The following is a 12,708-nucleotide window of genomic DNA, read 5'->3' as shown; positions in this document are numbered from 1 at the left end:
AAGCAATGGGAGTGGTGAAGACTGCTATATAATCAGTAAGCTGATTATATAGCAGTAAGCTGATAGGGCAGTAAGCTGATCAGGGGAGAAAAAATACATCATATATTCCAGATAGGGGATAGTTTTTGAAAAATATTTTTTTATGACTTTTTGCTTAGCTCTACACATTTTACTAAGCTGTCATATGATTGATTTGGGCTTACCATGATATGTAAATCCTGCTTATAAATCATAGTTTATGGCTTAGTATATTATGTAAATCTAAACATTTGTGGTGTATTTTTATGCAGATAACCTTTTTTCTTCATCCCTCACAATAACTTTTAGAACAGATATGTTTATGACTTCCATGCTTATATATCTTAGTGTTGGCCTATTGAGGGCTAACAATTGATTTTTATTGGAGAAGAAGGTAGGCTTTTTTCTTTGTCTGCAATTGGAAAACTATTTTAAACTTGCTTACTTTAACATATCTAACTTTTAGTTTGGTTTGTTTTCCTTTCACCCATATGTCCGGTTCTGGTTTGTTGCAAGAAAACTTATGTAAGGAATGAGAATTATCTGGACATCCCCCCCCCCGCCCCCGCTCCCATTCTACTCTGGGGAGAGGAAAGGATCCGATATAATTGTTGTCTTCGTTCTGTTTAAGATAAAATTTGCTTTTGCAGCTGTTTTTAAAGCAGGGGTCGCCAACCTTTTGGACCTCAGGGACCACTAATACGAATTTTGACTGACAGCTTGCTGATGGTGGAAGAGAGAGAGAGAGATCCGATCTAACGTCGGAGGGCTGGTAGTGATGTTTTCTCTCTCTCTCTCTCTCTCTCTCTCTCTCTCTCTCTCTCTCCCTCCTCTCCCTCCCCCTCCCTCCCTCCCTCCCTCCCTCCCCCCTCTCTCTTTCTCTCTCTCTCTCTCTCTCTTTCCCCCTCCCTCCCTCCCTGCTTTTCAGCTCTGTTCTCGGGTGGGGGGGGGAGAGAGAGAATTCTGTGATCCCCAATAAAGAACGACCGATTGGTAGGAAAATGGAGTGGGGGATTTTCCTGAAGACTTTTGGGGGGATTTTCCCAGGGTTTCTCCTGCTTCTGCTTTTTCTGCAGAGACTTTTTGGGAAAATCCCAAAAACAATCTGCAGGAAAATTCCGCACCCCGTTTTCCTACCAATTGATCATTCTTTATTTGGGATTGCAGGATACTGTCTCCAGCTTTGTTCTCGGGTGTGTGTGTGTGAGAGAGAGAGACTTTTGGCTTCATGCAAGGAAAGCAGCAGAAGCAGCAGGAGTTTTTCTTTCTCTCCCCCAAACTCTGCCAGAAATGAGTCTTTGCCCGCGCAGCCTCTTGGAGCAGAATGCCTTGCAGGGTCCCAAAGACTCATTTCTGGCAGAGTTTGGGGGAGAGAAAGAAAGTCTTTTGCTGCTTTCCTTGCGTGCAGCCAAAAGCAGAAGAAAGAAGCGGAAAAAAGCAGCCCGGTGGCCAGGCGAGGCACATGGGGCAAGTGGGGCAAATTCCTCCCTCTGCCCTTTCCCCCCACAACTACCTTGTGTTGTTTGCAATGCAAGTAATGCAAGGCTTGTGTTCCTGCGTAGCCTGGATTAATTGCTTTGGGGGGTGCTTTGGGGGTGACATTTCTCTGCGGATCACCAAAATTTTCTCACAGACCACCAGTGGTTCCCGGCCCACCAGTTGGCGACCACTGTTTTAAAGTATCTAAGTGAGCATTTATTTCCTGTTACCTCTATTATGTGGCTAATGTCTGTTTTATTAAAACAAAGTGACTTGGCTGGGGCATCTTTGGGTGAGGGGGTTAAGGGTAAAGTTTGAACTTTCTGCATAAGTGTGTTAGAGGAAATAATAGTTTTGAGTTTCAAAAATTGCACAAAGCCACCAGTTGCCTTGCTTGCTTTTGGTTTAGTGTGTCATGTGTATCTAGCCCATGTGCAAATTATGATACCAACTGGTGGCAAAAAGGAATTCCTGGATGGAATTCTGGACAACCGGTAGCAGAAATTTTGAGTAGTTCAGAGAACGGGCAAATACCACCTCTGGCTGGCCCACTCACTATTCTCTGCCTCCTGAGTCCCAGCTGATTGGCTGGGTCTTCTTTTGTTGCCCTGCACAGGAGAACGGAGCTGGAAAGCAGGTTAGTGTGGTGGGGAGGGAATAGGATTTTGCAGTAACCTTCCCCCAGGAGTGGGGAGGGAATGGGGATTTTACAGTATCCTTCCCCTGCCATGCACACCAAGCCATACCCAGCAAGCCACACCCCTAGAACCGGTAGCAAAAAAATTTGAATCCCACCACTGATCAAGACATGTGTCCAAATTCAGGACCTCCTGAAGCCTCCTTCTAGGTTAAGGAGAGCAATTAGTAGATGGTTTTCTGCCAGTTGGTGACATATAGTGAGTGGGAAGAAAGGAAAGAAAGGTAGCAGCGTTTTCAACATTTGCTCCACCCAGTACATAAGAATACTACCTTTTAGTAAGTCTGTAATAATGTGAACAGGGATCAGCTGTCATAGCAACCAGTTTAAGCTGGCACAATTACTGAGACAGGTAGGTAAGTGGATGGGTGGACAGACAGACAAAATGGTAAAACTATGGGACCGTTGCTCTTATGCATTGTGGACACAGAACTTCTGAAAGGAAGATAGATATACTGTATATGAAATTCTAAAGAGGAGCAGAGATAATATGAGACAAAGGCTTTCATATTAAAAAATGTGCAGAATTTTAAAAACTTATCCTAATTAGGCAGAGCTATTGAAAATGGTTCTTAGTGTCCTCCTCCTCTGCTCGGGTTAGTGTGGTACAAGAGAGGATAAGCATAAGCAGCTCACTCAGAATGTCAGAATTGTTTGGGTTTCCAGTTGCATTCTGGAAAAGTTTAACATTATCCCAGACTAGACAACAGCATTGGAATTCCTAAGCCATACTTTATTCAATAATTAATCAGGGCTGACCCTGAGTAGCTTCCAAAAACAGCCCAGACAGCAGGGTGCTCTACCTCCCGAGGGACACAATGGAGGTGTCTGAAATTGTTCATGGTACAGAAAACAGGAACCAAGCAACTTTCCTCCTCTTTTTCCCAGATAGCAGAATCCACGACTATCTACTGAAACTAACTTCAGAGAGTTCAGGGGTAAAAAGTTACTAAATAGTTGCTTCTAAATAAATGTATCTGCCAGTTTCTATGACAGAGGGATATAGATTTAAAGTTTACTAGCCCAAAAATCTTTCTTCTTCTTTATTCCTTGCTTGTCAAAAGGAGCACTGTTTTGTGATTGAAGATTGAAGTCACAAAATAAGATATTCAAACCATATTAGCAATCAGAAAGCAAATACCATAGATTGATCATCATAACCAACTTTCTCCCTAATTATATTATAGTACCTTTTAAGACAGATGGGATTCAGCAGGAATATATTGCAGGCTGTTACAGCTTGCCATGTGCTTGTTTTATAAAATTATGACAAAAGCCTAAGTTTGAAGAAATATATTAAATTGTATGAAGAAGCTGAGGAATAAGAACAAAATAGTTTCCAGCCTGCAATATGTCTACTGAATTTCACAGATACTCTCCAAAGTGATTTAGATCTTCACTGTTTTTGGTTTGTGTCAGTCCATTGCTGGCATATCGGGGCTGTATTCTCATAGTGAAATGGGTGGTTTCCCACTGGGAAGAACTCTTTCCATATATGACCTCCCAACTCTAGCTAAACTCGAGGGTTCCTTGCCTTCATCTCAGCCTGTTTTTAAAACTTAACTGAAGAATGGCCCAATAGCTTCTCCTCTTACTGACAGGCCTTTTCTCCCCCTTGCTATGAAAACACACACATTGAGGAAATGACGAGGATAGATCTGCTACCCACTTATTTGTGGGTAAATCTATGTGTAAATCTATATGGAATGTATAAATTCATATTTGGAAGTAATTAATGAACATAAATAAAGCTTAAACTCTCTGAAAAAGGAAAGAAGCAGTTGTGCAAACCATAGTAGTATATTTTGAAGATAAACTCATGCTTCATATTCCCCAGGACCTTTTCAGTATATCCAGTGTGCTTAACTGGACCTTGACCTTTATCCTTCAGCCTGATTTTGGAGCTGGTCTATCTGTAAGATTTCTGTTCTGTCCTCCATCCAAGGAAGGCAAACAAAATTCATCCAAGGAAGGCAAACAGCTGTGTGGCCTAGAAAGATAACATGCCTATTGATTTATGTTAGGAAAGGTGGAGATGCTGAAGGCCTCAGAGGCATTACTTAGATAAGAAATGGAATCCATGTAGATATTTGCTAAACTTTTAACTTTCTCAAAAAGCCTAGTGCAAACCAATTACTTTATCCCTGTAACATAATGCAAGTTAAAATGCCATTCACTGGAGTGCCCGAGCTTAATTTTTTAAATATCTAGTATGCACAGTATATACGTGGAGGGAAACACAAGCATTTTCATTCAAGGCTTAATGTTTACTTTGAGATATACAATTTAAGGATAAATTATCTTATAATTACTGTAGAAATCTAGAGAAAGAGTGGGCAGCTTGCAGTCCTGCCCCTGCATAACTCAACTAGATCTTTGCAAGTGATCAATTTATATGTCAGATAAGGAAATTGTCCCATCCTCCCCTCTGGCTTTCTGAATGCAGAAGAGGAAAGAAAAGAAAACTTTAGAAATGGAGAGAAGTGAAGGTGTCAGAAGGGAAGATGGGTGACCGGTATAGATTTATTCCAAACTCTGACACGGTCGCATCAGTAAACTGTTGCCATGTCCTTTGCAATATCTGTGTCCTAGAAGATGAGTCTCATTCAGATAGGCAATCCAAGGGACTCTCCCACAGCTGTTCAATTAAAGTTAACTTCAGCCATTTTTTCCCCTTCTTTTGCAGATATACCCTCCTTGGATTGTAACATATAGCCTTGTGGTTTTATCTCTAGCATAGTATCTAACCTTGCATTTAGCTTTCAAATTGACTAGAGAGTTCAGCAGAATTTTAATTAAATGCCAAGGACAGCAAAGTCTTTCCCTGTGTTTGAAAGTGCTTTATACAATCAATTTATTATAGAATCATAAGATACAATTTAATCAACTCTAATTGGATTTGCATGTATGACAGAAAAGATAGGGCATGAAATGAAGTGAATTTAGTATTTAAGCAAAAGACAATTTGGAGAATTGCACAATGGTTGCACTTTGAAGTAAATGATACTCTGTGTGTGCACAGATCTAGATAGAGCAATATAACTGTAGATATATAGACCCTGCCTTAGATATGTAGATTAATTCAGGTTTTGCTATCAGAAAAAAACTACAAAATTGGTTGCTGATTAATTTTGAAAATGTCAAGTAAGGGCTAAAACAGATATTATTACATCCTACTTTCCACCCATCCAGTCCTATATGTTAGTTTTGCAATAGCAAAATTTAACTTTTGATAGGCAATATTGTTCCTTTAGAAACAAAAGAAAGGAAACATGAGACTGCTTTGTAAGACTGAATAGAAGAGACAGAATGGCTAGAATTATTTTTTATTCCTTTGTCATGAATACAGTGATACTTTTCATAAAGTTGTTGGGCAGATGTTGTGTAAGTGCCAGGGGGGCTTCCTGGATTCGAGTGTTAGAATGCTGCTCGGGATAAGTTAGTTGTTCATAATTTTTCTGTATTGTCTCACAAGTGCATCTTGTCTTCGTAAAGGTGGCAGTGCTATATGGTTCAGAACAGGAAGCCAGCAAGTCAGAGTGGTTTTAATCCACTTACAGTCCTCATGGTGTTCTTGAGTCTGGTGTCTAGCTTATAATGAGGCAGCTTTCAAGTCATACAGGGGCACACCATTCAGCTGCAGAGCCACTCCTAGTCCTGAATACCTGAGGCTGGCAGCTGAAGCTCTCCATTTAGTTCCATATAATGTCTGGACTAAATTGTTCCTAGTATTGATCTTTGCCACCATATTTTCCAGATATATCTTACATGAGAGAGCCCAGTTTTATTTTATTGTATTTTATTTGGTTTGTCAGTTGCTTACAAGATAATAGGTATAAGTAAAAACATAGTTATGAATACATGGATACATATAAGAAAAATAAAAGAAACAATAGGACAGGGACAGTAGGCACATTGGTACGCTTATGCACGCCCCCTACAGACCTCTTAGGAAAGGGGTGAGGTCAATAGTAGAAAATCTAAGGTTAAAGTTTTAGGGGTTTGGGGAAGAAACCACAGAGTCAGGTAGAGTATTCCAGACATTGACCACTCAGTTGCTGACGTTGTATTTCCTGCAATCAAGTTTGGTGCGATTAACCTTGAGTTTGTATCTATTGTTTGCTCTTGTATTGTTATGGTTGAAGCTGAAGTATTCATTGACAGGTAGGACATTGCAATGTATGATTTTATATACTGTATTTAGATCGGACCAGAGGTGGCGTAGTTCTAGGTTTTCTAGGTCTAGAATTTCAAGTCTGGTGGCATAAGGTATTCTGCAACGAGTAGAGGAGTAGAGAACTCTTCTTGTGAAATATTTCTGGACTTTCTCAACTGTGTTAATATCAGATATGTAATGTGGGTTCCAGACTGATGAGCTGTATTTGAGTATTGGTCTAGCTAATGTTTTGTATGCTCTAGTTAGTAGTGTAATATTACCAGAGAAAAAGTACTCCAAGGTACTCGAAGGAAATTTTGGTTACTTCCTTTTGTATTCAAATCACAATCATTCAGGTTTTGTGTCAACCTTATTTTTTGTTGTTTTCCTACATACATTTTGTAAGTAATCCATTCAGCCTATTTTGTTTTTCATGAGATAGTTAATTTTCACTTTCATATAAAAACTGAACAGAAGGATAGACTAATGCATAGCTGTTTTTGTTTATTTCAACTCGCTTTCTCCATGAATGTCCACAATTTGTCATTTATTGCCATTTTATAATGGTTGACTCTTTTCTCTATCAGATACAACTAAAAATACTTCGCCAATCCTTTGAAATATTTATTATTGCTAACACAGCTAACATTATCAAAGAAAATTTAAATGTAACATTTCTGTGTGTATTGCTCTACTTATGTTTCCTATTCTGCCAAAAAAACAAAACAAAAAACAACAATAGATAAGAGTTTTTAAGTTTGATTTGGCATTGCAAATGTATGCTTCTGTTCCATAATGCAGTTCTAAAATATACAACAGCTCCATCTGCTGTACATTCATTATTTTTACTTATTGTTGCTTTGTTATTTAATTCCTGATGATTTCTGGAGCTGTTAATTGACTCAAGTATAATCACAAAGCATGTGAACCAAAACTAATTTATTTTTTAAAAATAAATCCTTTCTAAAAAGGATAAGCAGATCAATTACCAATTAGAAGTTTTATCACAAAGGATTTAGATATATATAACTGGTAGTTTAATTTTATTTTGTGGTATTTTTTGGATAACAGAATATGCTTAATTTTCATGGCTTAATTAATATATTAATATACATTGTATTTTATAGTAACAATTATAAAATATACTATTATTAATATTGATATATTAATGCAATTAATATAACTATTCTCATATACAAATTAAGCAAAGCAGAAAGATGCTTCTAGTTTTTACATTTTTATTACTTTTTTTAATTGATGGACATGTCTGTCCAAATTGCATGTTATTGTTTGGGCAATAAGAAAAATTAAGATTAAAAAAATGTATTCACTTACAAAGAGGAATAGTAAACAGAGGGAGCATAATAGGAAGCAAAAATGCACTTTTAATATTATAATTTAGGAATGATTTTTATGGGCAGAAAATTCAACAAAAATATATTTTATGGATCTCTGTAAATGATAGATACATCCTTGCACTGAATAAACGAATTAAATCTCCACATTGAAAATCTCTATTCAGTTATGATTCTTTTGAAGTGATTTTTCATTAATGATATAGTGCTTAAGTTTGTTTCAGGGGGGATTTATAAAGATTAGCACTGTCTTCTGAGGCTATGAGCCATCTGTGAGGAAGATCATATATCTAGTGCCCAAAGGATAAAACCTTTTCTTCAAATTTTATTTTAATTTTGAAACTGCAAGTAGCCTTTTGGGGCATAGTTATACATGCTGTACACCTACCTTTCTAACTGAAATTATGCCATTAATCTCAACTTTGAATCTGAAGATCCAGTTAAACTAATTGAATGAAATAAGGCAACGTTGCAGTGGATATACTGCAGACTTAGCCTTACAGTATAAGTTTGAAATAAAAATGGAAAATTCAGCCTGGAATTCACACAAAAAATAATACACAAGAAAAGACACCATGGTTTGAAATGGGATAACATATAAAATAATAAATCATGGCCTTTAGACGTCCTGCTTAATTGATGAATATTTTGTCATTGGGTACAAATGAAAATGTGTTATAAGGGACTGCTTGAGACAGTGGACAAGGCTCTTGCAGCTACTGCTTGGGCCACCTCTGTGTTAGTTCCTTGTCTGTTTTGGCTGGTTAAAATTGCCAGGAGAGGACGTCTGATTTGGTCCTGGTAGTGGTTAATCATTCCTTGAGAGAGGCTGTGGTTCTATTGGCTCTCAAGGAGGCGGTGGTGCACCCTCTCCAGAAGGGGCCATTGCTTGACCCAACCAGTCTAGACCAGTGGTCACCAACTGGTGGGCCAGGGACCAGTGGTGGTCCGCGAGAAAATTTTGGTGGTCCACAAAGAAATGTCCCCTCCAAAGCAATTAATCCAGACTGTGTGGGAACACAAGGCTGCGCCACCCACATGGCCCGCCCACCCGCTGCCCCCACCCTTCGGCCAAGCATAAACCTTACCTTGAGTAGTGCCAGACGAGCTGGAACTGGAAGATGAGACCAATGCTGGCGGAGGGAAATCCTCCCTGGGGTGGCTTGCTGATTTTGGTGGGAAAGTCGGTCCCATATTCCAGGATGACCAAAGGGCCAGTCCTGGGATTCCTGCAGCTCTGGAATATGGGACCGACTTTCCCACCAACGTCAGCAAGCTGTCAGTCAAAATTCATATTAGTAGTCCACGGGATTTAACATTATGAGTTTGGTGGTCCCTGAGGTCCAAAAGGTTGGCAACCTCTGGTCTAGACAGCTTTCATCGAGCCTCCAACCTTCTCTTTTTGGAGAAGGTTGTGGAGATGATATTTTCATGGCAGATACAGAAGATCCTGGATGAAGCAAATTATCTGGATCTTTTCAGTCAGGGTTCAGGCCAGGTTTTACAACTGAAATGGCAGTAGTGTGACTATCCTTGTTCTTTTTGACCTTTCAGTGGCCTTTGATACCATCGGTACAGAAGGATATCATAGATTGTGGTATTCTTCTGGACTGATTTGGGGAGTTGGGAGTGGATGCCACACTTGTGCTAGTTCTTCTTGTTCCTCTGCGGTCAACTCCAATTAGTGTTGATATGGGGAGAGAGATGCAGCCTGCAGCCCCTACTTTATAGTGTGCCCTAAGGCTCAGTTCTCTCTCCTCCTATTTCAAAATCTAGATGAAGCCACTGGGTGAGGTGATCCAAGTGTTGGGGGTGAGGTATCATCAATATGCTCATGATACCCAGATTTGTATCTCCATTCCTGGTCCTCATTCAGTTTTGTACAGTATCTGCCAGCTGACTGGAAAAATAAAAGCAATTAAGCTGATGGTGTAACTCTGATACATTTTTGAAAGTTTAGGGTTTTTTCCCCCACAAAACCGTGTAACTGATTAATAATACAGGAAAGGATAGAATAAAGACGAATTTGATATTGGAACCAGAAAAAAAGATAAAGAAAATCTCTAATTAGACTTTGTCTTTTATTCTTTCTTTCTTCGCTAGTGTTCAGAAATATCTCTGAAAATATTCTAGCTGGGATATTTCCTCTAATTACTTTTGGTATCAAAGATATTCTTTAGAATAAGAAAGAAAGTGCCGATGACTGTAAAAACCAGCTTCATTAAAAAGACATGAAGTCTTCCTGCAGGTCTTCAAATTCCTGTTGAGATTCCTGGAGAGTTTTATCCGTATTTCCTTTAAGCCTGCATTGGTAAAAAGGCCATTCCTAAATGCCGGATCATCTACTGTGTTCTGTCAGTCGAAGCCAATAATTTAAAAAAAAAAAATCCTTCACCTTTCCTGACTTTGTGGTTAAGCCTAAATTTGGTTGCCTAAATCAAGAAAACAGACATTATAGCTTTTTATACCCTCAAAGGGATAGGACATTTTCCCCTAGCTTTTCTTTTGCATTTTTTTGCAATAATAAGGGATAAATAATACTTTTTTACTACTTCCAAAGCTGTGGTTTACACAGTAGAATATTGAGAATGTGGTGCAACCTCTACAGGCAAAACTATGCACAGTTGGCCTAGGTTGCTATCAGGCTAAATCATAATGTGATTTATCTGGTTTTTAGCCTATATTGTGTGCACCCTTGTGGTTTGTAAATGATGGCTTACTGGGTTACATAAATTGATAAAATCAAACTATGTGACCTAGTAATTATTTGCTAATGAAACTGTACTGTGACTGATATAATACGGTTTATGTTACTGACATAATTTCAAAATTTTGCATTTTACTATATCTATTAATGGATCATCTCATAGGAATCAAATATAGAGCAGGCCTACCAGAAAGGCCTACAATAATCCCGATGATCACTAGATGGTAGCAAATAGCTGACATTTTAGGTATCCCTTTCTAGCAGTCCAGAATTTTGCAGCTGGGATCTGGTAGCCATAGCATACAGTTTAAAGAACTTGCAAAATATATGCACATATGAATTAGGCATACCACTTAGAAAAATTTAAAAGATAGTCTTGGTAAATTGAGACAATATTCATAGATAATAAGAATTAATCCTGTACATTTAGTTAGAATTGTATTGTGTATAGATTTGTGATACCTGCTCTGCAACAGTATTTACATTTTTCTGACTAGCATAAACCAGCAAAAGACTGATTACAAGAGGAAGAAAGGAATAATAAACATACTTCTTCCCAGACTAAAGCATTATCATATCTCCAAGCATCTGAACAGGTGAGCAATATTTTGCTCTTTAGACTTTCACAGAAATTAAACCAGTAATTAGTGGTTTAATCAACAATTTGTGTTATATAACATCACTTCGTTCTTCAATTCCAAAGTTTAAGATATTTAAAATGAATTCCTAAGTAGGTAATTAAAATTTATTTTATGATAGATTTAAAAATATATGCTGTATATTACATTTATTAAAAATAGAATTTCAAAAATAAAAATGCATATCAGAACCAGAATTGGCAGCCTTCAGGTGGATAATTTGTCTATTTTATCTGTAATATATAGAAATTTACCCATGATAATTTTCTCCCACAAAAGTATAGCTCCAGTATTCATCCCATTGAACCTGACAAAAGCAATCTTGATGACTTGGGTAAAAGACTGACACAATCTTGAGAAGCTAAGTTTGAGACTGTGGAAAAAAGTTTGCATAAAGGACTGGCTAAGATTTCAGGGGAAATTGAGCAAGCCTGTGATAGGCACTTGGAGCTAGAGAGAGGGTTGGGTAATTTGGCTATGCTTGAGCTTAGAGAGAAGGAATTTTGTTTGTAGTTTAGGGTTATTCCAGAGGATCCTTCTGAAAATATGCAAAAAAAAAAAAAAAGTTTGTTTAGGCATTAGCTGATTTGCTGAGCTAGGAAGAGAAAGGGATAGGGGAAGAGCTTGTGTAGGAGTGTCATATGAGGAAAATACCAAGAGGAAAATACCAAGAGATATTTGGCACATTTTCTGAGGAAAAGTATAGCTATATATTCCTCATTTTGTTAGTAGAAATGGTATTGGGGTTACTTTCAGCCAATCATACATGTCTTCCAGGATACTATGACATCAAACAGAGCAGCCCATTGTTCACTGAAATACTTGAAAGTTCTATTTTCCAACAAAAAAGAAGCAGGCCATAGCTACTTATTTCTCATTGGCCTGTTTGTACAGAAGGCATTGGGAATGGCCTTGGAGGACAGGAGGAAGAGCTGCTATCAAGACAAGCAGAGCTGGTCCCTAGCCTTGTGAATATTTACTGAGAGATATAATGTAGGTGACACACAGCCACTTGCAGATAGAATATTTGAACACACAGGGCCCATAGTAAAAATTAACTACACAGAAATTATCACAGGGATGATTTGTCAGAGCTTGAAATAGGGAAAAGCAAGGAAAAGCAGAGAAAGATGTTTACATGAGACTAACTAAAAGAGAATGGGCATCGGCACAGAGATACCATTATTCTAGTTAATCAATTAAAGTTCACCGTGCACCAGCCAAGTGATGCTGTCAAGATGTTTTGTCAGCATCTGGAGCCAGCATGGTCCTGGATGGAGAAGGACAGGCTTAAACTCAATCTTGGCAAGGCTAAGTGGATCATCTGGGTGTCCTGCACCCAGCTCCTATTTGCTTTTCAAAAGTTTGAAATGATATTGCTGCTGAACTAAGTATATATGTGGCAGTTCTGACATGTACACATGGAAAATCAATTCATATTTTACAAGGGCATTTTAGTGGCCAGACCAGAAGTATAACTAAATGCCTTGCAAATATAATTAACTCACTACTTCTACTTTTAAAAAACAAAATTAACATTTCAAAGGGTTTTTATTGGACAATAAAACAAAACATCTCATTTATGGTACTATTTGACATATAATGTTTTGATGTCATGAAAACCCTGAATTATATGCTGTGAAGCTATTTTTATATTA

At 38.1% G+C, this 12,708-nt stretch overlaps 1 long non-coding RNA gene across 1 annotated transcript; it reads left to right on the top strand.

Annotated features, from left to right (window-relative positions):
• Positions 1-1,004: 1,004 nt before the first annotated feature.
• On the top strand, positions 1,005-7,867 carry LOC148125817 (uncharacterized). The gene is made up of 2 exons (XR_015743504.1): positions 1,005-1,855; positions 3,122-7,867. It is a non-coding gene; the product is annotated as an uncharacterized LOC148125817 (long non-coding RNA).
• The last annotated feature ends 4,841 nt before the right edge of the window (positions 7,868-12,708 follow it).

This window comes from Pseudonaja textilis, chromosome 4, assembly GCF_049901715.1.
Source record: "Pseudonaja textilis isolate UNSWEBS1 chromosome 4, rPseTex1.2, whole genome shotgun sequence".
Classification (NCBI taxonomy): Eukaryota; Metazoa; Chordata; class Lepidosauria; order Squamata; family Elapidae; genus Pseudonaja; species Pseudonaja textilis.
The sequence above is the reverse complement of the archived record's forward strand: the minus strand, read 5'-3'. Positions and strand labels throughout refer to the sequence as shown.